At 38.8% G+C, this 22,405-nt stretch overlaps 1 protein-coding gene across 2 annotated transcripts in view; it reads right to left on the bottom strand.

The window, feature by feature from the left end:
- arhgap35a (Rho GTPase activating protein 35a) overlaps positions 1–21,957 on the bottom strand; it is a 72,126-nt gene extending 50,169 nt beyond the window's left edge. Inside the window, exons 1-2 of one of the 2 annotated variants that reach the window (XM_053646385.1) lie at positions 21,147–21,957; positions 9,502–9,602 (exon numbers count right to left, since the gene is read on the bottom strand). The gene's annotated coding sequence lies outside the window, so the exon portion shown is untranslated. The remainder of the gene's footprint in view (positions 1–9,501; positions 9,603–21,146) is intronic. The other variant, XM_053646384.1, reaches the window with a different exon arrangement.
- Positions 21,958–22,405: the final 448 nt, after the last annotated feature.

Below are 22,405 nucleotides of genomic sequence, written 5' to 3'. Positions count from 1 at the left end.
GAATCTTGGTCCATTTCTCCATGCAGAACATTTTAGGGGGCGTTCACGCTGGCACGTTTATTCCGAAACGGAGCACGGTTTGCATGCGCACCACGGTACCGAACTTAGACTAGCTGTGGGAGTTGGTTTGAGTTCGGTTGCACTGGAACTGTGCTGCGATTCCTATGACTGTGAACTCAACTTGTACTCGGGTCCGCACTTGGTCAGGAAGTAAAGTTACCTGCACATGTTTTAGCCGATGAGAATGACATAATTCATTTCTATAGCACACGTGTACCATGAGTGGCAGGGGGACGTTGTGGGATACAAAAGAGGTCCTTTGCTGCACATAATATCTGCAGCGCATAATAGTACCAAAATAATTTCTTAAAAAAAAAAAAAAAAAAAAAAACAACCATAGTGAGTAGCGTCGTTTTCTCCATGTGCGTTTATGATGACGCATGATGAACAAAAATGCAGCAGAGTTCAATAGAATCAAGTAAGTCTGAAACCAGACCAACGCTGCATGAGGCACCAGGAACAATCGCATTCATTTTGGAACCACGGTAAGGTTCAAAATCAGAGACTGAGCTAGGGATTGCGAAACTTTGAGTTAGTGTGTCTTTAAGCATTCCGGTGTTGATTTGGAAGTATGTTTGGCTCATCGTTTTGTTGAAATTTTCATAAGATTTTCACTGACTTAATGCGTATGCAGGGTATAACATATCTGAATACCGATTGCAGTATTTGCATACTGGTGCCTCGAACGGCTAGTCTGGTATTCAAATATCTTGCACTGAGAGTTATCAAGTTCTGAGAGGTCTAAAGGCTATAAAAATAACTAATGTCTCAAAATCACTGACGAGCCTAAAGGAGATCCTTACAGAGTTTTTTTTCGAACACAGGTAACAGCAGAAATATTAGCCAAACCCTTGCTGGCAAACATAATAAGACTGTACGGAGTCACTGAGAGATCAACGCCACCCCTTCCCCTGTGAACTCCAGTACTATATTACTTGCTTATTTTATCGGTCAAGCTGTCAAAAAGACAGAAGACACAATCCAATTTTGTTATATATTTTTATGTCTCACTTTTACTATTCAGATTCATATGGCCCTTCATATTCAAGTCGCCGAGGGAAACTTCATAATTCCCCAGAGCTATAAATAAGCCCTGACTGCAGCAGTAATAAGCAATAAGACACTAAAACTGCTTGAAAATGGATTTGCCTACCAGACAGTGTTATAGAAAAGTTCTGATTTATTAACACAAACAAGCTCCTTTTTTTTTTTTGATATCATCTCTCATGGAGATTCTTGTAATACAGAAAAGGAAGAACTATAGACATGTAGAAGAGAAGAATTTTTGAAAGTGTTTGAAGAAATTTTTTTTAGAAGGAAGTCAGTCGAGTTCACATACCATTTATCAATGCACACAGCACACACCTGGACTCGATAAAAAAAAATAATTATGAGAAGAATTCAGTATAAATTCCTACTAGGAAAGCAATGCATTTTCTCTATCTCTCCCTTCTCCCACCTCTTTTTTTTTAATCCTGAGACCATAGCATATGCATCACACGGGTCCTTAGGGAGAAGGCAGGCAGAATAGGAGGAGGCTCTCGGATTTCTTGCCATGATCCTGCTCATTAATCACACTGAGTGAACCTGTGCATGGGCTTCTGTTCGCCTTTGGGTGATCAGGGTGGTTTCTAGCAGTCCATCATTCATAAGGCTGCGGACGCCAAAAAGGAACACAGACTAATTTCAATGCCGCATAACCAACCCCGGAAAGTAAATGTGCGGCGGGCAGGGGCTGTAATTGAGATAGTTCCCATTCATATAAACATTGCAACTTATCTGATCAAATGGTTATATCCACAGGCGCTAGAATGGGGAGAAATGAGTGCTCAGATCTAAATAGTTCTGCCCAAGTACAAACAAACAAAGAGTTGCTCAGATGAAAACACAAACACACCCCCCCACATCGAGCGACGACGTCTGGCTGTATTGTGCGGAGACACGGGCATAAAACATACACCACAAAAGAGCTGAACCTGACTGTGGTGACAACGCTACCATTCATCAACCACAGCATGCCTGCCTGACAGCACCTCCCACTGTGTCTGTGTGTGTGTGTGTGTGTGTGTGTGTGTGTGTGTGCGCGCGCGCATCAGTGAGCGAAGGAGCACTGAATATTTATTCATTTGCATGCAACGGCATTAAACGATGTGTGAATCTGGCTTGGATGATAAGGCTTTCTTTCTTTGCAGACTTGTATACATGAGTGACAAACACACAAAATAGGAGAATAGATAATAACGCCAGACTGATGTTCTAATGTTCCACATGGGACTACAAATTGTAGAGGGGGATGATGAAAATAACACTGCAGATGATACAAACTAGGACATCTTAGCACCATGTGTGCACCATAAGGCTAGCTAATCAATATTACCAGCACCACTAATTAAGCATTTAGAAGAAACTTTCCCGAACCCCCCATCTCTCTCTCCAGCACTTTAATAACTAGGAGTATTAAAAAAGCAAAAAACTCACTTCGCTCATCGTCATCCATAAGCAGAGCTCTCCATCACTAGGGGTGGAAATAACTCGGGACTTCTCAATTTAATTTGATTTCAATTCAGGATGCCACTATGTGAATATAAAACGATTCTTTATGCACATTTATTTCTTTTTATAGTCTGCATTATGATTTTTTGTTCCTACGTAACTTGCTGCTTTAAAAAAAAGAAAAAAAAAGTACCAAGCTTTATATTTGCATTAGGGCTTTCAGGATATGTTTCACTGTTCAAATGTTTTTAATATTCATATTTTTAAATCAATGTTCAAACACTTAAGATACCCATATTCTACTTTTCCTTGCAGAACACAGGCTAAGTCGATCAAACCATGAATTTCTCAATCATTTGTGACTACATGACACTGCTTTCACTATGACGGATCAATGGTGAAGGCTCTGGGTTACTGATTAGAAGGTCAGGGGTTCAAGCGCACTGCCAAGCTGCCACTGTTGGGCCCTTAACCCTCTCTGCTCCAGTGGCACAGTATCATGTCTAACCCTGCACTCTGACCCCAGCTACCCAACAAGCTGGGATATACAAAAATCTATCTATCTATCGTTGCATAATCAAATTAATGATATAAATACACTAAATCTGGTAAAAAATTTTGCGCATTTTGAATACACTTAATCTAAGTAAATACACTTAATGCAATGAAGTAACCGAAATTTTTTAATAGCATGTATTTTTCCTTAGAAATTTATGCATAAGCCCATGTAAAAGTCTAATTATGACATTCTGTGCATGGAGGAAGCAGCATTCAAGAGAGAAAGCAATGCATCTAAGGATTTTTCCTCTCCCAATCCAAATGTAGTCTGAAAACATGGCAGGGATTCCAATTTTAATTGTGGCCAATTGCTTATGCGCCTGAATGAAAAGCAGAGATGAACAAGAGAAGCTGAAAAGTTAGCAGGGATTATGCTTTGGCAGGGTCGAGAGGACGGCTTGTAGAAACCGTAAATCAGCCCTTAGTGGGTGGATAATAATCTCAGGGATAATGAGATACATGAAGACAAGCTTATGAGAGGCAGCAAAAGGTGTGAGCGCCCTAAAACAGGTGGGACCTCGAGGGAAAGATCCGATACGCATGCATCTAGCTTTAGTCTCAAAGGTTTCAATTGAACTCAGTCACACTAACAAGGCCTGTCTGAAACGTGTCAGCTCTGGAATGAGAGGAAGAGATGAAGGTTGGTTGTTGCACGAAATGTCTTCTTAAAGTTCAAGTTCAACACTACACACACACACACACCTCAGTACATGCAGGTGTGTAATTCGGTTAATACATATTAACCTGAACGGTGGGCAGAAAAGCGTAGCAGTAAGCAAACTAATTATGTTGTAATGGTGTATAAAGTTGAAGGTTAGGGTTAAAGGAAAGGGGAATAAACTGCTATTCAAAAACATCTTGTACATTCTGGACATTCAAAGGCATATCCAGGGCTTCCAAAATGTAGGAATGTCTTGGAATAAGATTTTGGGTGTAGGTTAGTTTTAAACACTAATTAGATATTTTGTATTGAATGAACTCTATGGCCAACATATTCACAAGTATTACTGTAAAACTGTATTTTCTGACTGCCATTTGTCTCTTGAATATAGCAAGTCTTGCGGATAAGCTTTATAATAACTGTATCCATACAGTTATATAACATGTAACGTATAAGGTTACAAACCAGATATAAGGTTACAAACCAGAATTTGGCGACATCAGAGATACAAGTCACCCATTTTAAATCACAGGGGTGAACAAAAATTTGTTAGCTAGTACACTGGGATCCATTAAAGTGCTGCCCAGTCCCATGTTTTGACTGCCTGGAAGCTTGGCTAAAATGTGGTGCCCAAAATATTATAACGTATAGTAAGCTAGTTAAATGCATTAATACAAACTAAAGGATTAGAACAAATATACTAATGTTTATTACCTTCTTTTAACAATGTTTCTAATGTTGCACATCATGTTTGCACCCTAGACTAGATGTCAGCAAGTCTTGATTTGTTGTTCTGTCCTCACATCACATTTAAATTTATTATCCGAGTCTGACCAGTGTCTTTATTTTCTGCCAGCATGTTTAACCACGATGTGACTGCGACTGTGGTGTGCTGTGACTGCTTTGCTCCGAACTTTATTTTGCTCGGTTGTGTCAGTTTCCACACATCTGCATGGTTCTGATTCTGAAAGGATCATCGTCGTCATCATTTGTGCATGCCAATTAAATACTAAATTAAATAAATAACTAAATAAATAAACAAACATTCCATCATCAACTTGATCTCACATCAGCCTTTGTGTGTAGCGCAGCAGGTCGTGGGATTCATATGCGTGCGCTATAGTTATAGCACTGATGTGAGTCACATTGCCGTAAAGCATGTTAATTATTCAACATACATACTGAATGAAAACTTGTTGGAAATTTTTTTGTGAAAATCCATCCATCCATCCACCCACCCATCCATTTTCTATACCGCTTATCCTACAGGGTCATGGGGAACCTGGAGCCTATCCCAGGGGGCACTGGGCACAAGGCAGGGTACACCCTGGACAGGGTGCCAATCCAACACAGGGCACAATCACATACACATTCATACACCCATTCAGACAATTTGGAAATGCCAATCAGCCTACCATGCACGACTCTGTACTGGGGGAGGAAACCGGAGTACCCGGAGGAAACCCCCGCAGCACGGGGGAAGAACATCCAAGCTCCGCACACACAGGGCCGTGACAGGAATCAACCCCCCAAGAATGGAGGTGTGAGGCGAACGTGCTAACCACTAAGCAGTCATGTGCCCTTTTGGTGAAAGTCAATAAGGAAAAGTTTTTCCTGATTAAACCTACTGTTCGCTCTGCCAATTATGAATAGAAACAAATAGCCCAGACACAAATTCTGCTTTGTCACTTGTGCTCAGGCTAGAGATTTATCCACCACTGGATCAATGTGCTGATTTATTGCTTTGGCACAGAGTACCTAATATAAAGCAAAATAGCATATATACATAGGGGGGAAAAAAGTGAGAGTCTAATACCAAATGTGTGAAAAAACCTGGGCAATCCTAGACAGCATTCAGGGAATATATAAACAGACATGTGCCTGCATGCTTTTTGCTTTTATTACTTTACACAAATAAATGTCAGATTCTAGCTTTTCACTCTGTATTGAAGTCAAAGCATATGGAAATGGAGAGAATTATCAGCTTTTTCACAAGGCTAAAAAGCACACTTGGATATATAAAAAAGTGAACCCATTCACTTCCTCAGTTTAAAGAGCAGGCAACCAGGTGTTTTGCTGAATGCAGATATGGCTTCTGTCCACTCCTGGAAAGGTTGCTTAGTCCTCCAGCTCTGTGATCAGAGAGGTCACTTTCCCCAAGTCTTTCTTCAAACGGCACTCATCCCAAGACTGTGGTCCATTCACGAGCCAAAGAAAACAGCCCTAAGCGCTCTGCAGTCTAATCAACCACTTCCAGCCATCTCTCTCTCCCTTTCTGATCCCTACAGCCTTTAGTCATGTGGGTATGAAACCCTGTATGCTTTTATACGAAAGAGGAGAGACAGAGAAAGAGCAAGCAAGAAGCAATCTGAAAGTTTAAGAGAGAGACGGGGAGGGAGACAGGGAGCCATTAACATTAAAAGCTCCGTTTACCTTAAGTAAACATTTTGTCCAAGAGAGATCATGAGCAAATAATCTGCAATTAGGCCGAGCCACTTATATTCTGAATTAACGCATCGTCTAATCTACAGTGGCTTATCGACTCGAGAAAGCATTACAATGCCTGGTCCATTGAGCCTGCCACAGGTACTAAAATAACATGGCCTGTAATGAAAATTAGTGTCTGTGTCTTTACTGCTACTATTACAGCAGAACAGATGCCAGGGTAACATTTAATGTGCGCACATTATAATGTAGTAATGTCCATTAGTAACTGGACATTGACTTTTGTTGTCACTGCCCAATACTGGATTTGAAGAACACAACGCAATGAGGATAAATGACAGACTCTCAGTTTTGATTGGAGAGCATTTACATCTGTTTTGTACAGCTGGGCAAGACAATAAAATATAAATATTGTGAGAAATAATGGAAAAATACACTTTAACATGTACTGTCATATCTGTTTCATTACATAACATTAAAAGAACTTTACAAACTCTGATTGGAGGCAGCTGATTTTATCTTTATTTTTCACTCAAATTAATTTTTTTCTCCATTTCAGTTTTATGAAAATTTATTTTTGTAAACATTAAATACAAGTATCATTAAACTTCTAAAACCTGATCTTTTTCTATTTAATAGATGGATTTTTTTTTAATGCAACACTGTGCTAGCAGTCCTATATATTGCGTGCATATCATTTATTGTAGAAATGTCTTCAAATATTGTGATGGTATTTTTGGCATCACAATATTGGCCACCAGATGAATTATATATGGGTCACCACTGTTTTTTTTTTGTTTTGTTTTTTTTTCCCATTTAACACAATGACTATAAATAACTGGATATATTATCCACCTTAAGGAAAATTGCTATCTTTTTAGTATTTCCTTACAGATCAAATGTTGGGGATCTCCACAGTTCATGGTCTTGCAATCTATTTTTGTTGTTATCTTTAGTAAGTGAAATGAATTGCCATTTCGGTCAGGTTTTGACAATACAAAAACTATAGCTGCTTTTGCAGTATCTTTCAGTCCCTGGCCTGCTGAAGATGAAGTATTATCCATGAAGATGTGGGCCATTTGTTTGGATTTGTGTTTCGAGTTAAAATGCTTCAATAAAATACTCATTTCAGAATTCATCCCGCTGTTGCAGTTGGCAGTCACATCAATCACGCCAAGAAATCCTGATCCACCAGCCACCAGACATGATCATGCTACCAGTGTTTCACAGATGAAGTGATGTTCTTCGGATCATTGGCAATTCCTTTCGACTTTGGATCATTCTAGCTGGTTGAGAAACAGCCAAGCATAAACGCGTTCAATTACTTTGAAATCCTTTATTTCAGGAAGCCCTAAGTAAATTACCCGTAAATTAAAGGTAAAAAAAAAAAAGTCACCTTTAAATTGAAGGATAATTACATTTTTTACATAAGATTCATTCAGCCTAGGAGAAATGGTATAATCAGTGTACAATTACTTACAGTCTGCACACTATGTTATGCCCTTGCATTATAAAGCTCTCAGCTAAATGTCATAGATGGGTATTATTACAGACTGACATGTACTATATGCCAATTAGATGAAACATTGAAGAGTTTGACTTTTACAAGGACATAACAATGAATCGTGGAATAGTTGATAAATCTCTATAATACTGTGTCGCTGAACAAGGTATAGAAGGTAAGAAAAAGGTATAATATGCAGGCAGATTATATAAAATGGCACAGTCTGGAGAATGGTATTACCATTTGAGTGAACATTCCAGAAGCCATACAAAATCATCCAGGGGTCCTAGAGGTGGAACATCCCCCAGCCACCCACATACAAACGCAGAGTCCTCCCGCAAGTCGATAATCACCGAGTGAATACGATCTAGGTTATGTACGTACAAGGACACTGGGATGGCTGCGGTCAACACGAACTGAGGAATGTGGGTAAAAGTCAAGGGGTATGGGTCGGCTGAAGCTCACTGGAGCAAGAGTTTGGCAGCAGAACATACACATACGCAGAAAAATATGGAAGGGGTACCAGTACAGGGGGACAGTGGCACTGTTTAAAGCGTTATATAAAAGTGCCTAATTTTGTTTTACAGGTCTCATACAATAGGTTTACATGCATCCAAGGTAAAAAAAATACACTTTAATTTTCTCATAATCTACATTTCAGCATTACCTCTTTTTCTCAGTGTCACAAACGGCTCGCTCAATGATCCGTTCACTCTAAAATCCTCCTTTTAGGGAGCCTACTCTGCTCTGATTGGTCAGATCTCCCAGTCTGTCGTGATTGGTTTACCGCTGTTAGCACGTGTCAGAAAGGAATCGCCCATCACCATATCTGAATTTCAGCTTAGTAATGATGTCAGTTTAACCTTATCAATAACCATATCAAAATACATAAATAATTAATTAATCATACTTAAAGGTTGTGATCCAGAGGCACAATATGGTCAAAATAAAGTGGGTACGGCCCAGTCTTTAATGAATAATCGTTTCGCAAATCCCGTGTTGACTTCGGCTAGATTTGAGAAGCAGTTGTTAGTGAAATGACGGGAACGCAAACGAAGGTCGGAGTTGAACTGCTGTTGTAACATTTAAAAAATGAATTCTAGCCACTGATGCTTTATCCTGATCCTCATCCTTTGAGAGTCCATGCAAAGTGGTTTTGCTTTTGCAGTGCAGACAACAACGTCTTCTAGACATGAACCTAACTTTCAAGACGCAACTACTGTAGTGTTTGAGGGAGGGTCAAAGTACACGTTGTTCACGAGCAGCCAATGAAGACCAGAGGTGGGGTTTGTACAGGAAGTCTGGAATTCCTGACGAATCAGTTCCTTCGTTTGGGAGTCAATAACTCGTTTGTCGTGCACTTCGATTTTTTTTTTTTAACTTTGCAGATTTTTTTTACATTCACAAACAGCCTCATAACACTACATGAAAGGTAATATGTGAACAAGCAAAATAGGGGTGCTTTAATAGAAAACACTTTACAGCACATTCCCAATAAATTGACAGTTTTATACGAGTTTTATACAAGAAATGGCTGTTTCATTTAGTGCAAACCAACCGACAAGAAATATGAAGACCTGTTCAATTATTTCATTGAAAATAGATTAACAATATCTAGTAGTACTGAAGAAACAGTCTATATTGTTTTAATACATCAATTTATAAATATAGTGCAGACTATTAAAAGGGGAAACAATGTAGTCAATAATTATAATAAAAAAAAAAAACTTAACTCTTTACAAGCTATCCAATTTAAAAGGAAAAGACACTTCCATCTTACCAAGAGCATCATATTAAACTGATCCAACATGAAGACATGTGGCCTGCTTCACGGTTTGTTTCAGTGAGTGAGCTTTCCAAGCCTCCCTCAATCTCTGAAGCCTGTTCAGAATGAAGAATAAATCAGGCACCATTTAATGCCTAATAAGTGCAATTACCGCTATTTATTCTGTAGTCACAGGTTTGTGCCTGAGCTTTTAAGGTCGGCAGTTTGAATCTGCATTTTGGGATGCAAATATGAATCTAATGCAAATAACATGATTAGGACTGAAGGGAGGGAAAAGCATGTGACAATATACAACAATCATGGTTTAAGAAACATTTGGTTTAAAAACATTTGTTTCTCTGCCACACAGTCAGTGCTGCCAAAACGGATTCTGAATCAGTGAGAGGAGATTGATCTTGTGTATAAAGAGACATTAAAAAAATATTCCCCCCCACCCTGGTGCAGCGGTCATAAAATCACACAACATGCACATGTATATGCAGTTGGCGATCATTTCAAACATGTCTGATCCCATACAGCAGGACAAAATCTGCATGTTTAACTTCATTAGCTATGCGTCAGTCAGAGGCCTATAGATTATGGCTAATTAAGCAGCTTAAGATGGCTTTAAACCCACACAGAAAAATTATCCATCATCCTGCTAAAGATTTAGATCCGACTGCCTTGTATTTATTTATACACGTTTGTACAAGTTCTCTCTTTTCACATCAGTTGAATCCTAAAGATTAGCATAATGCACATACTAGACAACTATTACAGACATGCCAAAAGGCTTGTGTCTCTGAAACCAGTGGAGACCAAGGGGAGTGCCAAAAGATGCTAAGACATACAGTATTAGCATAACATATCAGCATTAGTGACACAACAAGAGGCCCATTGAAGAAATGGTTCTCTGCTGGAATGTTTAGGTGGTTCAGTACAAAATTATGATTTGTAGCAATACTAATCTTTAGCATTGTACAAATGTTATAATGACACTAAGGATGCTCATGCTTAGCATGTCATGTATTGTTATGGCTTGCCTTAATGTCGCTGAGAAAACAGTATTTTGATATGCTGAAAGACAACATGATATGACATTTTAGCACAATTTTAGCATTAGCAACTGAGAATTGTTTCCCTATGAGGAAACATGATTTCGTACACTGGAATGTGTAGTACAGTCTGCAATTATATATTTTATACACATATACACACACACACACACATATATATAAACACATATATACACACACACACACAAACAATACACCTATTACTTAGAAGTGTACAGGTGACAGCCAGGATGCTAATGATAAGCATACTATTAAGAAAAAGTGATATTTCAATGTGTAAACACAGCCGAGTGAATGGACGCTCACTGTGTGCTCAACTGTAATTAGACCAACTTTAATGGGCGGTGATGAACAACGCACCTTGCTTCCCAGAGCTTCCGTCTCATGCCATTTCTTCTCTGGGAAAACACAGGCAGCTTAATTCGTTTTGTCCCGGTAAGTGACAATGCTCTTTCTTCACAGGTTTTGCAGGCAGTTTCGGCTTAGCCTGTTTGCAAAAGCAGCCGAGATTCCTATAGAGTTTGCTAAGGCGGGTGTTAACAGCAGAACAGCTTTAACCACCGCCTTTAGCACAACAGCACAGTGCCTGCTGACATCATGGTGAACAGAGAGCAGGTTGGCTGTTTTGAAACCGGTTAGTCTTGCTGGCTGACAGTAACTGCCAGAAACACACAATCCAACATGAAAATGTAGACATCTAGGAGGTGTTTCTCTCTGATTAGTGCTTTCAATCCTGCTGTCAGAAAAGCCTTAAAGTGCAAGAAAACAAACATGGTTAAAAGCGAATTTCATCTAAAAGAGAGAGACTCTAATAATTGGCACTTTTATGAATCAGGGCTTTTTCAGTTTGTCAGCTGAATGACTAGACTGCAAATATATCACAGTCACAGTTGCCTGTGAGCATTCGCAAGACTTATGTTGAACTTCTCTCTGCCAAAATGTCCAGCTTACATCATCAGTGTAGGTCATAGAAATCATCGAGCAAACAGGGTTAAAGCTTCGTCTTCGTTCTCACACAGCACATCATCAATCTGTGCAATATTGCTATGCTTGGAACAGTATTGACCCACAGATGAAAGGGAACTTCTGTACATGGGGAACAATAACACCATACACATGGCATGTGTCATAAATTTAACAATTTGACTCTAGTAGGGAAGTTGTAGACCTTCTGTTTTGAGGCAAGCGTGATGTTTTTCATAGTGTTGTGAAGTCCAGTGGTGGAAAGATACGTGCTTTCATTGCTTTAGGCAGCAGACTACTGGCACCAGCAGAGAACCTTTAGTCTGTCACAGTATCATTCCCCTCCTCTGTCTCTACATTCCTCCACGACACGGTTAAAAAGACCCGTCATGCCAAATCTGCCAGGTATTACTAGTGAGGGTGTGTATGGGGGTGTGTATATATATATATATATATATATATATATATATATATATATATATATATATATATATATAAATATAAACATTCAAATACACCTAATAAAGGTCCCAGAATCTGACAGAAATTTTAAACAAATATGAACAAAAAAGCAGAGCAGAAGTGGCAAATCGTGGTGAAAATAGCTACAGCTGCACAGTCAAAGGAGCCGGGAGAGGACACAAACTGGGAACCATTTTTTTAAAATCCGAGCAAGTACCATTGGGAAACGAGCTTTCCGGTAAACAAAAGTCCCATCAAGATCCAAACCCAAAACCAGAGATTTATGCCTGGGTTTTTACATTGATGTGGAAAAAGCCCCAACAAATTCAGAACACCATGTTTATTTCCTCCTGTTCAGCCCTAATCCCAGGACAGCTAGCCGCCTTCGGAATAACTACAGGCCCACTGCGGACACAACCATCAGCTTTGACCTCTGAAGCCCCGATCCAGGATCTGCTGTGCAACAAGGTCTACACTATGGGAGACTACAGGAAGTGTGAGAGATTAGAGTGTGTGTGTGTGAGAGAGAGAGAGAGAGAGAGAGACAGCGAGAGACAGAGTGTTCATATTACTAAACGTCAGCAAATCTTTGGGTCACAGAAAGGCTGGTCACAATCACTGTGAGAAGAAAACTACATGAAGACAACATGGCTCCCAAACTCGTGTACTGTAACTCCTCTGACCTAGCCCCGTTTCGTCAACACACACAGCAGGCAAGTTGCAGCATCAAACTGACAGCAAGGAAGACAAAACCAGTCAGAAGCATGAACACTCTGGACCATCAGCATTCTAGCGCTGACATGTTTCTTGTGGGATTTTTTTTTCCTACTTGATAAAACGCCTCTGTTCCTCCCCAAGACACACAACTATAATTTAGTAAGTGTGCTATGTGGCAAACTTTACTTTAATTCCTCTACTTGACTTAATCTTGACTCATGAGACATACATACATCTTGAGACTGGGTTTAGTCGTGAGTTTGATCTTTGACTCACTTTTTAAAATCTTTTTAATATCTAAGTAAAAGTAGATTATAGTAAGAGAAAGAACAGTAAGCTAAGTAAGACAAGTAAACAAACAACAATTAAAAAAATAAATAAATAAAAAATACAGGAAATATCAGGTCACCGGGTGCTAAATATTAACAACTGATTTGTTAAACCGAAAACTTAAATGATTTTTCATGCATCGCACATAATTCATGCCTTTTTAAACTCTTGATAGAGCAGATACAAGCTCTCTTCCTCCGACTTTAACATTAACAAACTATAAAATTATCTTCAAAACTAAAAGGTATGAGACATAAATGATGCTTTCCCCCTGACAGTCTTGCACACAAAAATGAAAAGAAAAGGTTCTGGTGTACAACAGCCTTAAAAAGAAAGAAAGCAAGCTGGTCTTTTAGTTTTTTTTTTTAATAAACATGATGTTCCTCGCTGCAGTTATAAGCAATAAATCATTCAATTCAATTTCTAGATGAAAAAACAAATGATTCTGAAAAGAAACTGCAATTTATTTGTTTTAAAGTCGATTTCTTTTGCAGAAGTGTCCCTCTTGTGATTGTTATGAATGCAGTAAAGCATAGGTGAAGGCTACAGTACTTTAAAAGAAGCAGCACAGTACACCATATCAGTACATAGTCATGTTCTTTTCTAATTGTTCAACATAATTGTTGTGTCTAGCAAAATAATCTATATGCTGAACTTCTCCTTCACTCATTTCGTCTCCAACATGCATGGTGAAGATTGGGTAGTGATTGTGTCTTGCGCAAAGAATAGCCCATCTCTTCGTTTCTACAGTAAATGTTTTCCTCTAATTGAAATAAGATACACTTTTGAACCTTTTCGATTAAATTAATGAGTAAATGTTTAACTGGTAAACCTTTAAGTGACAGTAATTAGGTTTTATGTTCAATTCTAAAATCATGCAAAGTAACAGATTGATATTTCTTTTCAAAATCCTTTGGGGTCAGTCGCCCACAGGCGCCAGTATCTATACAGCTTCAATATAACATACTAGGTGTTTCCTGGTTGTTTTCACTTTTGTAATAGCTTTTTGCTGTGCTGTTCTATAAAGCCAGACAGGTCACCCAAACAGCTGTTTAAAAAATAATAATAAAAATAACAAAAAACAAAAAGGACATACTGTATCTGGACCAAGTCACTGGGGGCAGGATATGGCCATGCAAGAGAGGCAACTTCAAGCCGATTGCAGAGATAACATTTTAGCAGCTAATGGAGGTGGAACTAAATAAACAGGAATCTATCTCCTCTTGCCCTGTTGGAAGAAATTGAAATATATATATATATATATATATATATATCTCAAAAAAGAGAGAGCAAGAGAGAGCGAGCAAGAGAGAAGCATTTCGCCAGTCCGGACAGTACTTGACTCCTTGCCCTATATGAAGCCAATGCATCTTCGCTTGCCACTGTTCCTCTCCGTTTTATGGCTGCTTTCCCAGATTGCCCATGCCAGTGAGTTCATCATTAGCTATATGGTGCCAGGCTGACAAGCCATTGCTGAGTCGATCGATGCTGCCGTGCCTGGCACCCTTACACACAGCCATGCTTAGTCATTGACCAGTGTCCTAGACGGGCATGAGATAAGAGATGTGTGAAAAATATCTCTCATATGTGATAAGAGAGAAGTGACAAATGTACGCAGATAGTAGTCTCTTCTGGAAACTTTCATTCAAAGGTGACAAATGTGTATATTTTATATTATATATATATATATATATATATATATATATATATATATATATATATATATATATATATATATATATATATATATATATATATATATATATTCTCTCTCTCACACACACACACACACAATTGCATGTATAGATCCTTCCTAGTCCTCCTTATTGGATTAAATTGTGGTCTCTTGAGAGGTTGTTTTTATACCATGCTGATGCAACTACTCCACCCATGTGGTCGCTGAATTTGCGCAGAAGGCACTGGCAGTGTTAAAGGACACCACAGTGGTAAAAGGATGCCTGAAACTGAGACCAGCCCAATTGCTTCTGACAAGTTATCACTCCTCAGCCTGGGTACACGCTAAAAACCAGAAAAGTGGAGATTTTACTTTTAGGGTTTGGAATGGGATGCATAGGCTGACCCTGCATCATTTATAAAGGGAAGTGAGTAGCTCATGTCATTTTTCTTTTGTATGCGTGTAGCGACTACTACGGTTGTCATTTGTGCAATGTCCAACTTTTTTTGTTTGTTTGTTTCATTGAAAATGGCTCCCAACACTCTCTATACTTTCTTAAGATGACTAGTTTCTTAAACACAAATTAAATATGCTTGGTATACTTATTAAATATACTTAAACACAAATGAAATAATGCACTAATCAGTGTGAAGATTTGGTTGTTTGAGTTACACGGTACGTGCTGGGCTTCATACTAGCTTCATTGGAAGATTAGCAAAACAAGTTAAGTACACCCACCAAATACACTAACAATCTCTGCAATTTCCTAACAAGCTTTATTTTTCTTCATAATCACTCTCTACACATTTACATGACTTTGTTTTTTTTTTCTTCATTTTTGCACATCAAACAGTAAATGGGAATTAATTGCAGTTAGAAACTAAGGTTTTGAGTAAACTGAAGAAACGTCGGACTACAAACAAAATAACTGGTCCGAGTTCATTCGATCGTTCAGTCCAATCATTTGGATTTGCTGCTTTACCACACTGTACCTAATTTGCATAGAATTAAGAAAATCTCAGTTCAAATGTTGCTCGCCACTATCACTGAAATCATGGCTCTGTATCGTGCATGTACAGAAATCAATTCATCTCCGACTATCACGTGCTATGGTGAACATAGGTTGAGAGATGTGAGAAGCTTCACAAACATTTCCAAAGCCTTTATTCTCATGTATATAATATTTTCTCGTCTATACCCCCCCCCCAAAATCATCATCATGCAACTACTTTCTATCTACCAGTAATGAAACTTGCCATCTTTAATTACACTCAACTACTTCATTCCCACCATGTTCACTCACACAGGCAGGTGGGAGTGACAGTCACAATTAAGTCATCAAACTCTAGAGGTAAATATGTGAATTCTGCACAGCCACTGTTCATCTCCATCAAATCAAAAATTCATCACTGATTAGAAATGAACTGTTTACCAGGCAAGATGGAGAATCCAAACAACCCTCGGCTTCACAACATTTCTTTTTAAATAAGATCACCATTTTGAGGAAAACTGAACAATTTATTTTCAGAGTCTTCACTGACTGGTATCATGTTGAAGTATAAAGCACAGAGATGAACAATAATGTTAGTTACATCTCCCACAGAGAGTGCTAGATCCAGCTAAGTCTCTCTCATACTACAGTCTGAACACTGGCTCACACACTGTCTCTCTCCCACCTCCCCTTACCAGGGGCATCATTGGTGGACATCCTGCAGGAAATGGTGGCGCTGAAGGGGGGAATCCCACCAGGAGCAAAATTACAGGAGCAACTCAAGAGGAAAAGGAGGTCAAGGGGAGAAGAAAGAAATATTGCAGGAAGAGAAAGAAACCATTGCAAGAACACCATTGAACAGCTTTCTAAAGAACTTAAACATTAAACAGAATAATACAAAGCCTAAGCAAATCACAGCTGTTATACCCTAAGAACAGGGTGGAAATGGGAGGTGGCCATGACAACAGTGCATTCATACCTCATCACATTTTTGGCGTGAGCCAAATTCCCAACACACCTGCAACAGAGATCTATTGCATGGGGTGGAACCAGGGCTCGGCCTGTGCCTGAACATATCCTTTTCTCCTTCACTCCATCTCTGCTCTACGTTTCTTCCACTCTCGCACTTTCTACCCATTAAAGCCCCTCTTGTACACAGGTAAAATGCTGAGTCACTATGAGAGACACACAGTGCCATCAAGTGAATGCAGAAGGGACAGATTATTGACAAAACTCATCATCCAATCCAGTGCACCAGCACAGCTTCAGGAAATGGGAACACAGAAAGTGTCTGTCTTTACTGCCCTCAAAAGCACAATCACTGCGTTTAGTTTTTGGCCTGTACATGTCTCTACGTCTTGGCTGCCACCAGTTACAAGGAAAGCAGCACTGCAAAGAAGGCCATAACTACACAACGTCCACATGTCCTGCGAGCACATCACCATGGACACCATTCTTTAAAACAACGTGGCCCTCCATTGTCGCGAAGACCGATGGCGGGTGATTTGAAACACTCCGACAATGGATAGCCACTTTTCTTTAGAACACAGAGTGCCCTCTACCCCTCCCCCAAAAGACCAGTGCAGTGCAGATGTGATCATTTGTGGTGAATTCGTACACCAGCTCTAATCTGGTCTTCTGGGACTGTGATACCCATTAAAACCGTATGACCATCGTCGTATCGATTCTAGTGTCCTCGGAGCTTTCTAGTAGCCTTTTCAGAGCAATATCAGCTGTTAATGTTGGTTCATATCGAATCCCCTTGTTGCACGGCACTCCCTGGTAGTAATGTGTTCTCAAAAGATTTGAGGCATGAGGAGGTGTCAGGAGAATCCATTCAACTCCACTAGATTTCTTAATGGAAATTCAGCTCCTCATTACAAAATGCAAGCTTCTTTCTAGTGTAATCCACTCATGAACAAGGCACCCATTCAGAACATGACCAGTGTAATCTGGGGTAGATATTCTAAAGCGGCTAAAATTAGGTCCTCGCTTTATCAAAACACAAGCGCCCAATTAAAATCATATCTGTTAAATTTTACATTATGTAAACCCACAAACATTCCTGTGCATAATAGTATATATATATATATACATACACTTAAGAACGTCTGATGTTGATGGAAGTCTATTAGCAGAAGTGTTGTTAAACTCTGGATGAAATTGAGACTAGGCAAAGACTGTGTGAGGGTGCGGTCAAGACTTGTATGAACTAGATTCACAGGCCACCACCTGCTTTCTCAGAATGAAAACCGAATGACTCCCTGACCTGAATGAGGCGGCTCTGGCTCACGTGGAGGCGGAATGACAACACCTAAAACAGTATTAAATATGTTTGAACCGCTCCAGTAATTATAAGACATTAAGAGGTTATGGATAGCCAAAAGAACAATATAATTCTAAAGTAACCAAGTAATGAGTTAAGTGGTAATAAGATAACTCGGATAAACAGGCAGACATTAGATGAGGTAAATATCATAGTAATAATGCTTTTCAGGATTATTCACAGATCATTAGGTTGTTGGATGCACCAAGGCAGCTTTTGCCTCTGCAAATGGCTTTTTTTTTTTTGACGAATATGGAAAAGATCCATATGCAAGCCAACAAATGGTTTAATGAATGCTTAAATCAATCCCTAAAGCCTTAATATTTGACTCATTATGACAAAGTCTTTTACAGCACTAACACTACTCCACAAACTGAGCAACTTGGTTGTAAACACTCAAATCCGAGTTGCCTGGGTAACTGAAGTGCACACAAGCAGGAATAACTGTAAGCAAGGTACAGATAAAGCCGAGGAATGAGAGATTAAACCTCACATAAGCCCCTGATTCCTTTTATCACGCATTTTCATCAGGCCACTCAAAGAGAAAAACTGTTCTTAGAACACTGATTGCAATTGTGGATCAAGTAATGCTTAAAAAAAACAAACAAACAAAAAAACACACTTACATTCCCTGCTGAAATCTTTTTACAACTACAGCTGCTTGGAAAATCTCTCTTCTTTTTTTTTCTTAAATGAACACGGCGTACAAACTATGTGCAGACCTGGAAGGTCATTCACAATAAAACAGAAACATGCTGTTAATATTCCACTTTCATGGCTCAAAGTTGTTTGCTGTATCACGGAGATCCAACCAGACAAATAAGAGATATGGCAGAAATATGCCAGTGGTAAACAAGCTTAAATTTTGCTTTGAAATTTAGATTAACCATTTCAGCCATATGTTGTTTGGTTCCTACTCTACAGAACATGCCAAAAGCATGGGTGTGGTCAAGTAACACAGATCTACACCTTGTAAAACCAACTCAGCACAGAATATTGAAGAGGCAAAGAACTTCAGTAATATTCCAGGGTCAAATAATAGCATATTTGCAAATGGGCGATCTAATTTAAGGTTGTTCATCATATTAATCATGATGGGGGGAGGGGATACCCCCTGTATTGCTGGGAGCAAATCTTTGGGTTTTGTATGTGCATGTGGGAAAACTAATAGAATTAAGGAAGAAAAAAAAAAGGAGATGACAAACTTGCTGTATCCATCTTCATATTGATACTCAAGTAAAACATGCTGAATATTGCCCAATTATGAATTTGGTGTATGTAGAATGTACAAGCGAATATTTTCTCTCTTTCCACACTGATATTACACCTATTCCAACACCTTATGTTGTATCTTCATAAAATTACATAAGTGCCACAACAGTTTTTTGTTTAATGAATGCTTCGCCAGATGGAAGAATATGGTTAAGCAGTCTCACTGCACACTCGCACACATTTATCTTATGAACAACAACAGAGGAACAAAACTAATTAACAGTATCTGCATAAAAAGGAACTAAATAGTAACTGCTCTTTGTGGATATTTCCCACCAATGAACATTTAACATAATTTACAATTGCACAATTGAAGCAAAGATCGTTCTCTCCTTCTGGTACACATGCACTGAGCATACTACTTGTGAAAAAGTTTGACTGGGCAGACATTCCACTCTCCCTTATCCGTCATTCCCGATTTGATAAACTTTTGACAGCATGACCTTAGCCGAGGAACATGGACTCGTTTCTGCTCCGTTAATTTTGGTCAACAAATTCCTCAGACTTTGACGTGCAAAACTCCTCTCCGTGTTCCCTCAGAGTTGCAGGGCTGCCAGTAAACCATATTTAGATACTGTGCAGGCCAAAGAGTCTTTAAAATGACACGAATGCTTACAACAACATGACACTCATTCATCCTGTGCCAACTTTTGGACCAAATACAAGTTATTAACCAACATCCAAAGTCTAAGGCCATGCTATTGAACACTAACTTGAACAAACACCTGTATGTAACATTGCATAAAACATGATTAGACTGAAAATGTTTAGGACAAGAAAATGTCGCACTTTCCAAGACACAGACTGTGACCTTGCTAAGTGAAAGCAGGATATTATAATTTTGTGGCCTCTGTAGAAATGAGACTCGCTCGTGAGTACCTTGGCGAAAGGAATGCACCCTTAACACTTCATCCAGAAAAGAAAATTCCTCGACCTTTCTACTCCCTTAAGATTGATTTCTTTCACACAGAAACTGAGTGAAACCTTTTCAATACGTATACAGAAGGATGTGGAACTCTGACAGAGAAAAAGAGTTTGCCTTTGCAATTGACAAGACAGTTCAGATCGTTGACAGACAATCCAATGTAATTCTGTCTTTCCGACTTTGACACACTGATAATCGTACAAAGCCAAAAAAGAAATTTTATATATATATATATATATATATATATATATATATATATATATATATATATATATATATATATACACACACACACACACACACACACACATACATATACACATGATATGGTCTGTTTTTTGTTTTTACAACAGGGCTGGAAAATGATATATATATATATATATATATAGATAGAGGTTTATCTATGCATGTGTATACATGTCTATACTGAGTTGACAAATCCTGAATAATCTTATAACTACAGTATATCAGCATGGTACTAAGTGAATGGACTGTATTAGAAATAACAATGGCAGTGCAATGGGCTCTTGCCTTCTCCCATTAGTACACATGACAGCCATGACTGAAAGTAACACTAGTGCTGTTCTTTAAAACACTCAAACGAACCAGATCTAACAAAGAATCGCCCTACACTTTAACAGGCACACAGAAAGGAAGTAAAACAGCCATAAAATGCGTTAAAGGGCCTTGCAAAGCCTGCAGGAAAAAGGAATTACTGATCCCAATCCCATAACACACTTCTCTCATGTGCACTACACACACATTCACTTTACTAGTCCACTTCTCTTCATAGGACCTGGTGTACAAATTCATTGTAATGGTGAACTGCTCAATGGGAGTTTATACTTTTGTTTGTTGAAAAATTTTTTTTTTTTTTTTTAAACAGAAAGAAAATGAAGAAAAGGAAGAAGACTGGTACATACCACAGCATTCCTGTCTGTCTTCTCCACTCCTCGACTCTTTCACTCGTTTTTCTCTCCCTTTAGATTCAGTAACAGCAGAAATAACTCTTCTCCCCTAGTCACATTAATTTCATTATCTCCCTTTTTTCCCCTGTAGCTGTCCGTCTAACAATACTCTTCTCACAATGATGAATCCATGAAACAAAGTTTTCAGAGCGTTTTAGTGCCTGTGTTGCTGTTATTGTTAGTGAAACAGAAACAGGCGAATCAAACAGTGAAGAAAAACAAGCCGGAATGTCCGGATCTCTCCCTGTGTTTCTGCTGGGAAAGGAGGGGGGCGGAGAGAGAGAGAGAGAGAGAGAGAGAGAGAGAGAGAGTGTGACTGTGAATGTGTGTGTTCCCTGCGTCCAGCACGCTCTTTTCACCACTTCTTCTTATTTCCTTTGTTGTGCCCCAAAAACATCCCGACTTCTCAGTCTCCTCTTTTTTGTTGTTGTTGTTGTTGTTGTTGTTAAACGTTTCAGTCGGACACTGCACTAAAACTCTACAGCGACAAAAGCGCAGATTTTTATCCGCAGAAAACAGATCCGAGCTGACGCGACGCAAAATACACTCATTTGTGGCGGAGTGTGTGTGTGTGTGTGTGCGTAAGTGCGGGGTTTTTCAGCTTCCCAATAATGGCGGATCCTCTCCCGTTCCCAGCCTCTCCTCCCTTCAACCACTCCGACACACACACACACACAGAATAGGCAACGACGGCGCAGCCTCAATGTGTGGCACACAAACACACAAATACACAAAGCCAATTAAACACTGCATATTTTCAAAAAGCTTACGAAATGGACCACCTACAGAACATATTTTAACAACAACAGCAGCAATAATAATAATAATAATAATAATAATAATAATAATAATATGCTTCTAAATACATTTTCTTTTTAATTATTTGCAGTAGGCCTAGTGTTAAATGTCATTTTCGCTGGCGTGGTGCCTTTATCTTTTGTAACTTTAATGAGTGTATAGTTTTTGAATATTTTTCACTTAGAACTGTGGATATATTGTATCTTTATGGGCTGTAAATACATTACAGAATAAAGCTTTAAATGTACGTTATATGCACCTTTCCTGGTAAAATGAGTCAAATGAGGTTATTACTAAAGTGATTAGGATATCATTATTAGTATTAATAATAATAATAATAATAATCATAATAATAATAATAAAGACATCAGTTATAGTATTGATGATATGTCTACTTTTTAAATTTTGTATTATTT

This window comes from Ictalurus furcatus, chromosome 17 (assembly GCF_023375685.1).
Source record: "Ictalurus furcatus strain D&B chromosome 17, Billie_1.0, whole genome shotgun sequence".
In the NCBI taxonomy this organism is placed as follows: domain Eukaryota; kingdom Metazoa; phylum Chordata; class Actinopteri; order Siluriformes; family Ictaluridae; genus Ictalurus; species Ictalurus furcatus.
The sequence above is the reverse complement of the archived record's forward strand: the minus strand, read 5'-3'. Positions and strand labels throughout refer to the sequence as shown.